Raw genomic sequence first — 15,404 nt, 5'->3', positions numbered from 1 at the left:
AAGTAAACTCACCAATTCATCAGTGGCCAATGGGTCTGACACATCAGTTGAAATTCCTGCTGGATCTGATGTGTACAGCATAGGATAAATCCCTTCACTGAGGTTACCTTCATCCTCGTCTTTCACTTGAAACTGGAAGATAGTAATAGGCTTCACTCAATTAAAGAAAAAACAATACTAAGCCCATTGAATGATAAAAAATCCTCATTTTCTTGAGATCACTCCAGCTGGCCAATGTACTCATGATATTTTTGCGACTCACGGATCAAACTCCAGAATATCAACGTTCAACTAGGGAGGGAGAGTTATGTCACAAAGGGCGTGTGATTTGAATGAGAGTTTTGTCCACTTACAGCAGAGGCAAAATAGCTGAAACGACAGATTGAGGTTCCACTGTACATTGAATTGTCTTAATATTTTCTTTACCCATGCTTGTAATGAGGTGTCACAACAGTTAAAGCTGGATCCTTCATTGAAATTAAGGAGAAAGATGCCTTAAAACAAAGAGAGGGCAATAATGAGACACTGCCCAATTATAGCCAAGACAAATGACTTAAACAGACATTTCACATCTTTATCTACAAGCCTACTCCATCAGATACAAGTAATTTCTATCAGGAGATTTCCAGTGTTGTACAGGTGATATTGACTGAAAAATATTAGTGTGGCTTAGTTTTCTGCCTCATATGTTACCTTAGAAAATCCCTCAACTGACGGTGGCATTACTTTGAGTGACTTCCCATAAATATACTTATATTTATGACAGACACACCGTCTTCTTTATTGCTACGGAGAAATTTGTATAACTGAAGGTGGTTCAAATCAGGTTTCACTGTGTACTAGAACATAACTTACCAACTCATTTTCCCTGGGCAGTACCAAGTCTGGCACAGGAATGTATATTTCAGTGGTTTGGGCTGAGCATGTGAGCTGTGAATTCTTTTCAATCACATCTTGAATGCAACCCTTAGTCTCCACAGAAGGCCCCGAATTGTCATCAGCTGCCCCTCCTCCTTCTAAACTCTGCAGAAAAAGTAACAGTGAAAAAAGACTCATCTCCGTAAAAATACATGCATGGGATGCTCTAAAGTAATACCAAGATGGATGTTAAACATACTGTTTATGTTTTCATATAAAAATGGAGTGGTGTCAGCATGCCTGTTAATCAAGTTTTGGGTCTGGTAAATATGGATCTCTGTGGTCGAATAGGTGATGTCTTAGTTGGCAGGGCAAAAAACATGTTTGTGGTTGTTGATGATTATTCCTTGAAGCCATTTTGCTATTTTTTTGAAATCCAAAAGTGAAGCATTTGATTGATTCAATGAATTTAAAGCTTGGGCTGAGAACAGGACAGATATAAGGATTAAGGTTGTAAGATCTGACAATGGTCTTGAATTACCTAATCAAAAGTTTGATTCCAGTTCGAGCTCAGCCTTCGTGTGGGTCGGGTCGTTCTCTCCGGTTCTCTCCTGTGCTACGCAATGCCTAACTGCAGTGCATGTGTTAAATCGATCAAGCGCGAGCAGAAGTCGCTCTCTTGCTGTGAGTGTAAGGCCCATTACCATCCACTGTGCCTTTCAATACCTGAAGTGGAATTTAAGGAGCTTAGTGACAAACGTAGACCATGGTATTGCGACGTTTGTCGGGCTAAGATCGGCTGTAGCAGTGATGGAGAGCAAATCAGAAAAGCTCCTGAGAACGAGTCCGCAAGTTCCAGTTTGTCTCCTGATCGTGTGAGTGATATCTTGAGAGATTTTTCTGCTAATCTTGCTGATATCCGGTCGGATCAAAGTGAAATTCGCAAATCAATATCTCGCTGGGAGGAGTCGTTCGGGGGTCAAGCAAAGTCTCTCGAGCTCCTCAATGCCTCCCTTGTGAAAATAACTGATTCCCTGAATCACCTATTAAGTGAAAACATCAGCCTAAAGAAACAACTAAGTGATACGGAAGCTCGCCTTAATCGCGTTGAGCAAGAGCAACTCCGGAACGTAATTGAGATCCACGGCATTCCTTACTCCGAAGGGGAGGTAGCTGGGGCCCTGATTTGTCAAGTTGGAATCGCTGTGGGAATTAAAGTGGATACAAGTGAAATCGATTACGCCTACAGGGGTGGTTCCAACCGTTCTGCAACCTCTCACCCTTCACCTAGACCTGTCCCTATTATTGTCCGTTTTCTACGATCTAGCACTGCTGCTGCATTTTTAAATGGTAGACGCACAAAACGGAACCTGAAACTCAATGACATCGTCGCCAACCAGAACCCTACCAACTAGAGATGGGTCAAAAAGAACCGAACTGCCAAAACGAACTGTTCACTAAAATGAACCGGTTCGAAAATGAACCGTTCTCTAAAACACCCTGTTCACTGTTCATGTCGGCACTGCACAATTGCGGCGTACTCGGTACAGTAGCTACAGTAGGTATGATCATCAAGAGGCATTTTGAACTGCAGCTTACTCGAGCAAGTGCGTTGTGGGTACAACAGATGGCGGTTACGACGGAGGCCATCCAAGGCCGCCGAAGTGCGTCGTAGACGACCGAGCCCCTCCTCTTCTTTCTCTACTATTCCCCTCCGATAGCCACTGAACAGTTCGTTCTAACTAATATTTGAACTGATATTTAAAATATTAGTTCTTTTGAACCGTTCGAAATGACTAATATTTGAACTGATATTTAAAATATTAGTTCTTTAGAACCGTTCGTTCTAACTAATATTTGAACTGATATTTAAAATATCAGTTCTTTCGAACCGTTCGAAATATTAGATCAAATATTAGTTTCCTCGGGGCGTTCAGTTGGGAAATCGCGTTCATTTTGATTTCGTATTTTGAACATTTGTGGATCTGTGGATGCATCTCCAAAAATATTGTTTAAAACGTGATTCATGAACTTAGGAAACGATTGAACTCATGATTGTGGAACATTTTTTTCGGTCCCCTTACCAAGATGATCTTTGGACTTAGTTTTTGGCGTCTACGATGAAATTTTTTTATGTGGATGCATCTCCAAAAATATTGTTTAAAACGCGATTCATGAACTTAGGAAACGATCGAACTCATGATTGTGGAACATTTTTTCGGTCCCTTTACCAAGATGATCTTTGGACTTAGTTTTTGGCGCCTACGATGAAATTTTTTTATGTGGATGCATCTCCGAAAATATTGTTTAAAACGCGATTCATGAACTAAGGAAACGATTGAACTCATGATTGTGGAACATTTTTTTCGGTCCCCTTACCAAGATGATCTTTGGACTTAGTTTTTGGCGCCTACGATGAAATTTTTTTATGTGGATGCATCTCCAAAAATATTGTTTAAAACGCGATTCTTGCTTGAAATTACCATAACACTCTCCACATACCTTACGATACCACACTAAGCTTTCATGTACTCTAAACGCATGATAAACAATATTTTCTACCGAATGACCCTACCTGTTCACTATGAACCGATATTTTGAACTGTTCTTTTTACTGAACAGGATCAAAGTGAACGGTTCATAAAAATGAACAGTTTAACCCACCTCTACTACCAACCCTCCTGTCTACATTAATGAATCCTTGACATCCTTAAACCGAAAGCTATATGCAATGGCCAGGGGACTTAAGAAAGAAGGTAAAATCAAATACGTGTGGATTCGTAATGGCCGTGTGTTTGCTCGGGTCCATGATGGTGGTGAATGCCTTTCTATCCTAGTTGAAACTGACCTTGACTGCTTAAAATAACATACGGGGGCCTGTTCTCTTCCCGCAGGCCTACCAATTGCTAATGAAATCAACATTTCCCTCGTCAATTGTCAATCTTTACTGTGTCATATCGACTAATTTCGGGTTCATTTTTCTTCCTGTGTAAGTGATATAATCTGTTTAACCGAAACATGGTTAAAACCAAATATTCCTGATAGCATGGTTGATCTTAGTGAACATTACTTGCTGAGACATGATCGGATCGGGAAAGGCGGTGGCGGGGTTGGTGCCTTCATTCATCATCGACTGAGTTCGTCGGTGCTGGCGACCTCTTCCGCGACCTATGAATGCCGACCCGAGTTCATAGTTATTGAAGTGCATGGTATAAACCTTTCTAAACTTCTTCTATTTGTTGTTTACAGACCTCCAAATGTTGGGTCCTTGACTGATATTGAAGAAGCATATACAACTTTTAGTCCAAACTATAAAAACATTGTAATTGTAGGTGACTTTAACGCCGATTTGCTACGGTACAGCTGTCATTCTTCCTTCATCAGGAATTTCATTTTTAATTATAATCTTCATCTGGCCTCAACGCAGCCCACGCATCATACAGAACATAGTGATACTCTCCTTGATCTCTGTATAGTTGATTCCCCTGAAAAACTCTCTTCATTCTCACAATTCCCTGTGCCTTTCCTCTCCGCACATGACAAAATTTTACTCTCTTATTCATTCAATTCCCCTCGTCTTCCTATACCTAAAATTCTCTATCGTGATCTTAAAAATTTCGATACAGCAAAGTTTCAGGACGATCTGCTCACCTTTGACTGGAACAACATATTTAGCTCCTCGTCCATTGATTCAAAATTAGAACTCTTTAATCAGAAATTCTTAGAGTGCATAAATTGTCATGCCCCCCTGCGAACATGCGCACCTAGACGGCCTTCAGCCCCCTGGCTGACTAGTGACATTAAGCAAAAAATGAAGGAACGTGATATTTCACGTAGAATTTTCACACGAACAAAAAACCAGACTGCTTACACTGAGTTTATCGTCTTGCGTAATCAGGTAAAGCATCTCGTCACGGAAGCCAAGAAAAAATATTATGCAACCACCTTCTCCAATTTGACAGAACCAAACAAGGTCTGGAGGGAACTTAGAAGTCTTGGACTCGTGCAGCGACGAAACAAGCAGCCCTTACATGAATTATCTATCGATGATCTAAACAAGCACTTCACTCCCGCCTTTACCTTCGAGGCAAATAACATTGCTGACATATTCAGTCTCTCTAACCTTGATCCACTTGTACCCTATAACGAGAGAAATTTCTTCTTCCAACACGTAACCCCACACAACCTACGTAAAACGTTATCTCTCTCTAAATCGAACTCAACTGGGGTCGATGGAATCTCAGTTAAATTTATAAAGGCCGCGTCAACTGTACTTCTACCTGTAATACTTGATATCTATAATTTTTCCTTATCGTCATCTGAATTTCCGAATGTATGGAAATATTCACTAATCACACCAATACAAAAAGTTAAAAAACCAACTTCTCCCAGGGATTATCGGCCAATCTCTATTCTGTGCTCTCTTTCTAAATGCTTAGAAAAAATTGTTTTTCAGCAGGTAACGAATTATCTGGACCAATGCAACTTGCATGATCCATATCAATCTGGATTTCGGAAAAACTTCTCTACGCAAACAGCGCTACTCAAATTAACGGATGATATACGTCAAGGAATTGATAAACGGATGGTTACAATTCTGGTACTATTTGATTTCACCAATGCTTTTGGTCTTGTTAATCACGCCAAACTTCTCCACAAGTTGAAAAACCTTAATTTTTCCTGTTCCTCACTTAACTGGTTTTACTCCTATCTAAAAGATCGTCAACAGGCAGTCAAGGACGCGAATGGGAATACATCGCAATGGACTACTGTCCATTGCGGGGTCCCCCAAGGGTCAGTTCTTGGTCCTCTCCTATATTCCCTGTATGTCCTTGATCTACCCAGGTGTATTCTAAACTGTAAATATCTCTTATATGCCGACGACCTACAGATTTATTTTCACTGTCATTTGTATGAGCTGAATGATGCAATTTCCAAAGTAAATCAGGACGTTCGGGCCATCACTTCATGGGCTGCAGACAATAACTTTGTGCTTAACCCTAGGAAAACAAAATCTATGTTATTTGGTACCTCAAAACTACTCAAACATGTCGACTTTGATGTTCTGCCCAAGATTTTTGTTGGTGATGCCGAAATATCATATGCCAACTCCGTTAAAAATCTTGGAGTCTTATTGATGCCTAATTTGTCTTGGCAAAACCATGTTAAAGCCATCAGCAATAAGATCAACATGATCTTGTTTCAGCTAAAAATTCATAAAAACCTTATGCCCTCTCATACACGCAAGCAACTTGTATCCTCGTTAATATTCCCCCATATTGATTACTGCTGCCTTGTATATAATGACCTAACCGAAAAGATTAACACCCTGATTCAACGGCAATTAAATATGTGTGTTAGGTTCATTTATGATCTTAAAAAAGATGAACATATATCCCCTTATTTCTCTAAATTAGAATGGCTTAAAGCAAAAACAAGGAGGCAATACATGCTTGCCTCTTTTTTATACAAACTTTTTAATTGCAAACAGCCAGAATACATTATGCAATTTTTTCAGAGTAAAGAGAAATATCGTAATGTTGTAACTAGATTATCAGCTGATTTTTTAATTGTTCCTCAACATCGAACCACTGCATTTGATAATTCATTTTCAGTTGTTGGGTCAAGGCTATGGAATGGTATTCCTGAACCAATCAAAACCGCAAAATCACTGATGTCTTTTAAAAATCTAATGTTCACTAAAATGCTATTACAAGAAAAAATGTAATTGTACCAATATGCCACTATATTCTGTTACAATTTATTTTCTATTTTTTTTTGCATGTATCTTATTCTTCTGTGCACTGAGCTCAAATATGAATGTAAGCCCTTGTATGTTCTTAGTGGACCATAAAGGTCCAAGAACAATAAATATTTTTTTATTCTTTATTCCTTTTTAAGGGTACATGGAATAGAGCATCATACTAGCACCCCATATACTTCTGAACAGAATCGTGTGGCACAATGTGCTAATCGCACAATATGTGTATAGACTAGATGCAGGTTGTTTGATTCAGGCTTACCAAAGGGTTATTGGGTGGAGACCTGTAACACTGCAGTCTACATTAAAAACCGTGTACCACATAGAGCTATTCAAGGTAAGGCTCCACAAGAGTTGTGGAGAGGAAAAATTTCATCATTCAAACATTTAAGGGTGTTTTGGTGTCCAGCATATGATCATGTTCCTAATCAGAAAAGAAATAAGTGGGATGCTTAGGGGAAAAGGTTAATTTTGTTGGGTATTGTGAAACAAGAAAAGGTTATATACAAGTTGATCCAAATAATACCTCAAAAGTCATAAAGGCTAGACATGATTTGTTAGAAAATTATGCGAGGCCTAATGTAAGGGATGAAAGTGTACCCAATAAGGGTAAGAATGATGCAGTGTACCATTTTTTATCATTTTATCCTATGAATGAATCTAGTTTGCCTTTAAATAATGTTAAGTCAATTGGGTTTAATGAGATTAGAATGGAAGGACCAATGACAGAAAGTCAAGATTGTGTTTTGGATGGGGAAGTAGACTCCAATAACGATGTCCTTGGTATTGAAAATTGTGGTGAATCCATTGAAGTCAGGGAATCCAGTAGTGTGAGAGAGAGAAAATACCCTTTAAGAAATAGGACCCCTAAGCTTTACCCTGACTTTGTACCTTCATTTTAGCTTCGAGTAGTTCTGAAAGTGGCAAGGATCATATTTCCATCGATGAGGCCTTGGCTGGCCCAGAAAGGTCATACTGGAAAAGGGCACTGGATCAGGAAATGCAGTCCTCTAACAAGGGGAATACACGACCTTCGCATCGCTGATCGAGCTCAAATTTTGCGAATCGGTAGTTTATGGGTACAAATGTAATATGCCGAAGCGAGACGACGCACTTCTCGTAAAATTCCGAGAAAAAAGCAATTAAAAATCGTTAAAAATGAAGGTACGCTATATAAGCTGTTTTGAACGCCCATGTTAAACATTAGGGCGACAGCCCAGTGGATACGGTGTCCGACTGTGGAGGTGAAGGTAGCGAGATCGATGCTCGCTCAGGGAACTTTTTTTTGTGTTAATTTTTAAGAATTTTATTGTTTAAATTTTTAAAGTTCGTTTTCTTATCTTCGTTACTACTATGGAATATACTTTTAAAAGAGTTTTTTTAAATATTTAAATCAGGAATGGATCAGCTTGGGATTACGAACTGAGGATGAAGGGTGGATAGAACCCCGGCGTCGGCATTAGCCTTCTCTTAACGAAAGGCGCCAAGGGGACCACGGCTTAACGTCCCATCCGACGGACGGTGTACTGCACAACTAGTGCAATCCACATTACACGCAGGGATTGAATTTAGGAATGCCCCTTAATTCTTTACCGAGATTTGGATGTGGAAGGTCAGTACACTGCCTCACCACTCCAGTTAATCCTTTATTTGCAATTTTCAGGATGGAACTCATCATAAAGACATGCAAAGCAAAGTGATTTGCAGCACCACGAACAAGCAGAAAAGGCTGATCTATCGGAATGTTGAACGCGTGGTTCGCAGCTAATATAAATTTTATCAATGAGCAGCTCCCAGCAATAGTGCCACGCACACGTTAACTCATCCGTAGGAATATCCAAGGATAGAGTCTCTATGTTCAAAAGAAGTGTGTCCCCCTAGCGTATCAAAGCGATTAAACCAAAGGAAAATATCACTTGACACTCTGTATCTTATGTACATTCACTCCAAGATGGCTCTCTGCCTAACAATCTACTATTTATCTCTCCTCACCATAGTATCAAATCAGCAAAAAAAAATCAAAACAAAAACGAACACGCTCACAGACAAATAAAACAACAAATAAACTCAAAAACAGAAAACAAACCAAACACATACAAAAGTGATTCCGGTCATAAATACACATACATCACCCCTTTCCGCGCATGTCCGTCGGCCGCGAAAAAGGGAAAAAATTTGCAAAACTTTCCCCAATTATTCGATTCTTCTATTACAGGTTAATCAAGTATCCAGATAATATTATACGTTTCCGGGAAAATTATTGAACATGCATGTTTGCTTCGAAGCTCGCTGGCACGAGACAATTTTACGTAAATGTAAATGACGTGTGTTTTCCTTCAAAAATTATGGACAGTCGTTGCAGTTGTGGAAAAAACGCCTTTTCTGCTTGTTCGTGGTGCCGCAAATCAGTTTGCTTTACATGTCTTTATGATGAGTTCCATCCTGAAAATTGCAAATAAAGGATTAACTGGAGTGGTGAGGCAGTGTACTGGCCTTCCACATCCAAATCTCGGTAAAGAATTAAGGGGCATTCCTAAATTCAATCCCTGCGTGTAATGTGGATTGCACTGGTTGTGCAGTACACCGTCCGTCGGATGGGACGTTAAGCCGTGGTCCCCTTGGCGCCTTTCGTTAAGAGAAGGCTAATGCCGACGCCGGGGTTCTATCCACCCTTCATCCTCAGTTCGTAATCCCAAGCTGATCCATTCCTGATTTAAATATTTTAAAAAACTCTTTTAAAAGTATATTCCATAGTAGTAACGAAGATAAGAAAACGAACTTTAAAAATTTAAACAATAAAATTCTTAAAAATTAACACAAAAAAAAGTTCCCTGAGCGAGCATCGATCTCGCTACCTTCACCTCCACAGTCGGACACCGTATCCACTGGGCTGTCGCCCTAATGTTTAACATGGGCGTTCAAAACAGCTTATATAGCGTACCTTCATTTTTAACGATTTTTAATTGCTTTTTTCTCGGAATTTTACGAGAAGTGCGTCGTCTCGCTTCGGCATCTTACATTTGTATTCATAAACTACCGATTCGCAAAATTTGAGCTCGATCGGCGATGCGAAGGTCGTGTATTCCCCTTGTAAGTGTAACAAAGTGTGGGACCTGGTGAGTTTGCCAGATGGAGTAAAAATTGTTGAAACTCATCTCATATTATGGCTTTGTCACAAAATCCTTGGAGCCAGGAGAAGGCCTTCAAATTGTCCCATTCACAGAAAATTCTCGTTACCCCTGGAATATCATGCTCATGCAAGTATCCTAACATCCTTCTTTTCAAGTTACAAGCTTGTACTTTAAATAGAGATTTAGGGTAACAATTATCACTGTTTAATGAACAAAAAAACTAAATTTTGTAATGCTGAACTTGTATCTGCAATAATAATTGTCAGAGAAGTTGCGTTTATAAGGATAAAATCACTAACTAATAATTTTACACAGTGGTGTCTCAGAAACTGAAGTGGATGTGTTTATTTTGTTGATGACCTCTTTATATATGTAAACATGTCATATTGAAGAAAATATTCGGTCTAACATGAAGAAATTTAGGTTCTAAATAGATTAGTTTCCGATTACCATAGCCTTACTCCATACGGCATGTGATATTTCTGACAGAAGATAAGCAGTTCTGTGAAGCTAGGATTTGCTTAAATGAGAATAGGTATGCATATGGCTATGCTTTTTGCCTTTTACGATATTTACGTGTTTTAAACGATAGTTACAGTAGAGAAATATTAAAAAACTCAAATTTTGAAAAAAAAGTTGTACTGACATTGTAAAACATAAGAACCTGACAACATATTATTGATCAAGGGTAAATTCCATTATAAAAAAAGCTTTTCAAAGCAAAGAAAATTGATAATAAACAACAATAACTCCTTGCATGAACAATGAAACTACCAAAAAACATAATGATTTGGATAGAGACCATAAACCAGTTCTAAGTTTCATACACAGATCTACCTACTCGTGAGAGCGTTTAATTCATTTAAAAATCATTTATAACGTATCATTATATGAATACAGCATTACATTTCCTTAGATTTCTCTAATGAAATGAATCAAGTAAGAGTTCCTTTATATTATTCGAATAGACTTTGCTCCATTGAAGTTAAATCACTTCTTATAACTGTATAAAACAGAAGTTAATCATTAAAAGCCGTTGACAAAAATAGGAGATAACAATGCAGATTACAATTATGAGGAAACAAGATTTGTAAAAATTATATTATGTTAATGTCGACTATGGCTGTTTAATGAAAGCATAGATCATTAATTTAAAATAAAAAATGGGATCCCCTGAGGCAACCTGATATCACCATTAAGTATCTCTTACAGTCTCATGGAGGTTTTGTGCAAGTGATGTCAAGAAAGAAGATGACACCTTTTCTATTTGAAAGTAGACAATTTGATACGAATACTGTTGAAGGGTTTTGTCCATATACGCCCGGGTTTGAGGGAAAAAAGCATTTAAAATTAAAAAATACAATCATATTGAATATAATTAAATATTTTGGCTCATTGTTTCAAAGCCAGTTTGGCCGAGTGGTAGCGTACCGCACTTTCATTTTGAAGGACCAGGGTTCGAGATTCGGAGAGAGTAAATTTTTTCCAGTCTGCCACCGCCATTTTTTGTCATCTTTTCCATGTTATTCAGATTTGTTGCTTTCAGACGTTTTACATTTTTTTTACTCGACTGCTTCTTGAGAATAAGCCCTATATTGACACTGATATCGTCAAAATTCATCCAAGCAGGAGTGGTAAAACTGTGGTACTGGCATCAAAATGAAGGGAACTTATTTTCAGGGCCAAAGATTTTAAACATACTGTCTTTGAAGAGTTGCCCAGTTTCCATGTGGGAGAAAGACATACAATCAGGGAGAACGAAAATTGACAAGCTTGAAATGATCGACAGATGGGTATATCAGAATCGCTTTGTGGAAGCCAGGAACAGGAATGAACTGGTGATGATGCGGACTTCACAAGAATAGGCTATTTCAGGGTGATTTCATCACATATCTCCAGGATTAGAATTCTAAGCCAGTGCTTAATGGGTTGCATCTTTCAAGAAGAGACACCGAAACGTGCATTGCAAAAATACATGTCAACGAGCGAGAATCTGCTGAAGAAATATTGCACAAAGCAAAGTAACACACTCATACACAACAGAGTATGATATTATGGCCTCAGAAAAACTGCTTTCTAAAGTTTTTATTGTGTGTGTCATAACCTGGTGGTGATTTTGAAAAGACAGGCATTAAAATTATAATGCACGCTATCCCAAAAATATACAAGAAAAGAAGACCTTCCAATTCAAGTAGTACATTCCAATTTCTACTCCAACAATTATTCCATGCACTTTAAATTCATTAAACAAAATAGATCTGTAAAATGAAATACATCCCATTCCCTATGCCATGAAGCTATTTGCAAAAAAACTTATGTCTACAAATAATAAGAATGTTCAAAAAAGTTAACCGAAAAAATACATGATGAATCAAAATCATCACCTCATATTTTTAAGGCCTGTTTACACCACACAATATCATACGTAAGTTAATGTGTGATTGCATGAATAATGAATGCAAGGACCAAATCAGACAGGTTCTATTTTCTATTCATGCACTCACACAAGTTGGGTGTGTTACCCAATGCATTCTTGTGTACATTTCTGGATTCATTTATTTAGACAATAACTAGCACAGGTAAATTCATGGAGTAAACAGACATTTACGCAAGAACCGTAATGCAACAACCCCTACCGATTTAAAGAGCAATACAGCGTTCAATATCCCCAGCCACAATTATGACGATTCTTACATGGGAAAAACATCTCAATACATAAAAAATAGTATTTCACAATGAAAAACATGTCTTAAAATTACGATACCTATAAAAATGTACCCATTGTTACAGTGTAATAACTAAAATTCAAACTCTCAATAAATAAAATCGCACTCTTGATAAATAAATAACACTCTTTTGTGTACATGATGTTTGATAGCACCAAAATCATGCACACAAAATATTATTATTGCAGAATCGTTTCATTAACGGTTTATATAAGCAAAGACATAAAACATTTGATAAACAGCTGACAAAGATAATTTTAGCAAATAATATTGTTATCAAATCAATCAGATATGTTACAAATTAAAAAAATGCATAGGCTTAATATTGTAACATTGCAACGAACCATTAGACCAAATAGCCAGGTATGTACAATAAATTTTCTTAACCTGTTCTAAACATTTTCAATCGATTTGTTGAAATATTTCATTCGATATATCTTCGTGTATTACAGCTCAAAAATGGTAAATAAACTTCTTAAAGTCGGCAAGTACGATTCTATAAATTATCTAAACTGTAAGTGTTGGAATTTAAAACCAAACAGGAGGTAAAAAGCAAAAGAAATACATCGAAAACATATTCAACAAAAATGTTCACATCCATTGATATCTTTTTTGAGTTGGTCAATCACATTCATAATACAAAAAGTAAAAACGACTTCACTCGTCACCATTGAGAAACCAACTGCGAGTTAACTAATACCTCGTCAGGATTAACTAATTCGGAAACACTATGTGGGACATTGGACTCTTTTCACTGCTCAGTTGATCATGCACAAGGGCCTTTAGCACCATCTACTGTTGTTCATTAATAAATTTAATACCCCATTAACTTTTGATGCCTAATCAAAGCGATTTTTAACAAACGTTGCACGTACCAGTTTGTTACAGTCATAAAGCATTATACTTTGCCCGTCGTGGCCAGTGATTCATCGAATACACAATGAAGTTACTTCTTCAAGTTACTGATATAACCAGTTCTACCAACAAATACAAACATCTTGCTATATTTTTCATTCCCGTTGATATAAACTTAAAACTACTAATACCGGGCAGCACGGTACATAATCACGAACAAGTTAATATCAGTTTGCGAGAATGATTTAACATCATGTGGATGTTACACGAGGCTTCCAATGAAAAAAAAATAAGAAGCACTCACCCTGAAGTTATTGCTGGACGAAAATTTTCTCAGTTCTGCGTCCGATTCATGACAAATATTCCTGAAAGCGTAGAATTTGATGAGCTTTTTTAAGCACAGTGGACATAAAGTTGCAGGCAGGCCATCTCCCACAGCAACCTAAGAAAAGTATGTAAACATTTGCAAGAGATTTCAGACGTACCAAGGATAATATGTACTCATAGAACGGAATAAAACAAGAGGCAAGGAAATCGATAACTGTAACCCGCCACTTACTTTTAAGTCGACTAAATCATATAAGGCATCCTCTACAGTTATCTGGCTTGCTACAATCGAAGTGAATATGTTATAATAATAATCATTTTTCTTCATGCAAAGTCTGCACAAGGTGCCCTCGGAATTCCTGTCTAAATACTCTGAGTAATTCCCAGTGGTAGCACTCATGGTTTCACAGCAATAACTAATTCAGTCTCTAAACCAGTTCACTCCTCAAGCAAAGCATCCACACAGCACTCAGTGATTACTAAATTCCTAATAAATTACGATCATTTCCATTACGTACACCAATGCAAAAACATTGGAATTATTAAGAAAAAGGGCGTGTTCAGCTCACATTTAAATATGACCTCAAAAGGAAATCACATCGCAGCACAGTAATCAGCAAATATTTCAACGAATTCCATGTTTATTGACGCACTACATTATTATAGACCAAATAAGCAAGATTTAGCTCAAATACCGAACTTCAGTTGCTTCTTTTAGCGCTAGAGGATAACGTACGCAGTAGGCCTACAATCGATAGATGAGGTATTTGCAACGATGAGTGATAAATTATTGAGCTTTATAGCATTGTTTTAGACATAAATGTTTTAGTATTTTTATAATACAACTTTCAAGATATTTTGTACCCTTTATCATATGTAAAAACCGCAAATGAACTTTGACCGTGTGGAAGCTGAAGTCGGCCTTAAATTCAGTTTCTAGCCTAAGCATTGAATAATAATGAAATATAAACTATAATACTACAATAAATTGAAAGAAAATTGACGAATATAAATTAAATGTCCTTTTATTTTTTCAAATGGAAAGAAAGTTGTCTTGAAACTCGGATGTCAGGACTGCTCTATAGGTGTGCTGTTTGCGGTTAAAATGGCAACTAAATATCATCGATTCTATGTAGAGGCTTGATTGCATGTTCTTGTATTAAAAAATAAACGTTGCGGATCGATCTTTGTCGTGCATGTTGTGTTCGTAAGATTTATAATCATGTCAGAAATTGTTGAAAATATTCTCAGCCCATGCTATTGAGTGGTGGAATGTCTCTCAGGTGACTGTTGTTTGTTGTTGGCGTCGTTGGTCCTTTCGTTGAGCGTAATAATCATAGGCATTTTCAATTTCAAACATCAACGTAGTGAATGTAGTTTCCATGTGAGATTTTGAGATCTTTGTCAGTGAGTAGATGATGTCTGTGACGATATAACTGATTTAAACAGTGAATGCGATTTTGAAGTGAAAACATGAGTCGCACCAGCGGGATTTTCACGGAATCTTCAGGAAGGAATTGCAGACTTTGTATGAAAAATCATGAATATTATTATAACATATTCACTTCGAATGTGGCATGCAATATAGCTGTAAAGGATGCCATACATGATTTAGTTGGCTTACGTGTGAGTGGCATATCAAATGCAATCGATCTTCTTTGGTGCTTACTTCATTTTGTTTTTTCCAAGATAATTACTTCTGTTGACGTATAATTTGTTTATTAATGTCTCAGATTGCTGTGGGAG

The 15,404-nt window shown here is 37.5% G+C and overlaps 1 long non-coding RNA gene across 1 annotated transcript; it reads right to left on the bottom strand.

Annotated features, from left to right (window-relative positions):
• Window positions 1–1,002: 1,002 nt before the first annotated feature.
• LOC124172413 lies at window positions 1,003–13,928 on the bottom strand. The gene is made up of 3 exons (XR_006868153.1): window positions 13,891–13,928; window positions 13,636–13,773; window positions 1,003–1,023 (listed from the first exon to the last, which is right to left on the bottom strand). It is a non-coding gene; the product is annotated as an uncharacterized LOC124172413 (long non-coding RNA).
• Between the last annotated feature and the right edge of the window lie 1,476 nt (window positions 13,929–15,404).

Source organism: Ischnura elegans (genome assembly GCF_921293095.1).
Source record: "Ischnura elegans chromosome 13 unlocalized genomic scaffold, ioIscEleg1.1 SUPER_13_unloc_1, whole genome shotgun sequence".
NCBI lineage: Eukaryota > Metazoa > Arthropoda > Insecta > Odonata > Coenagrionidae > Ischnura > Ischnura elegans.
Note: the sequence above shows the minus strand (reverse complement) of the source record. Positions and strands in the feature narration are given on the sequence as shown.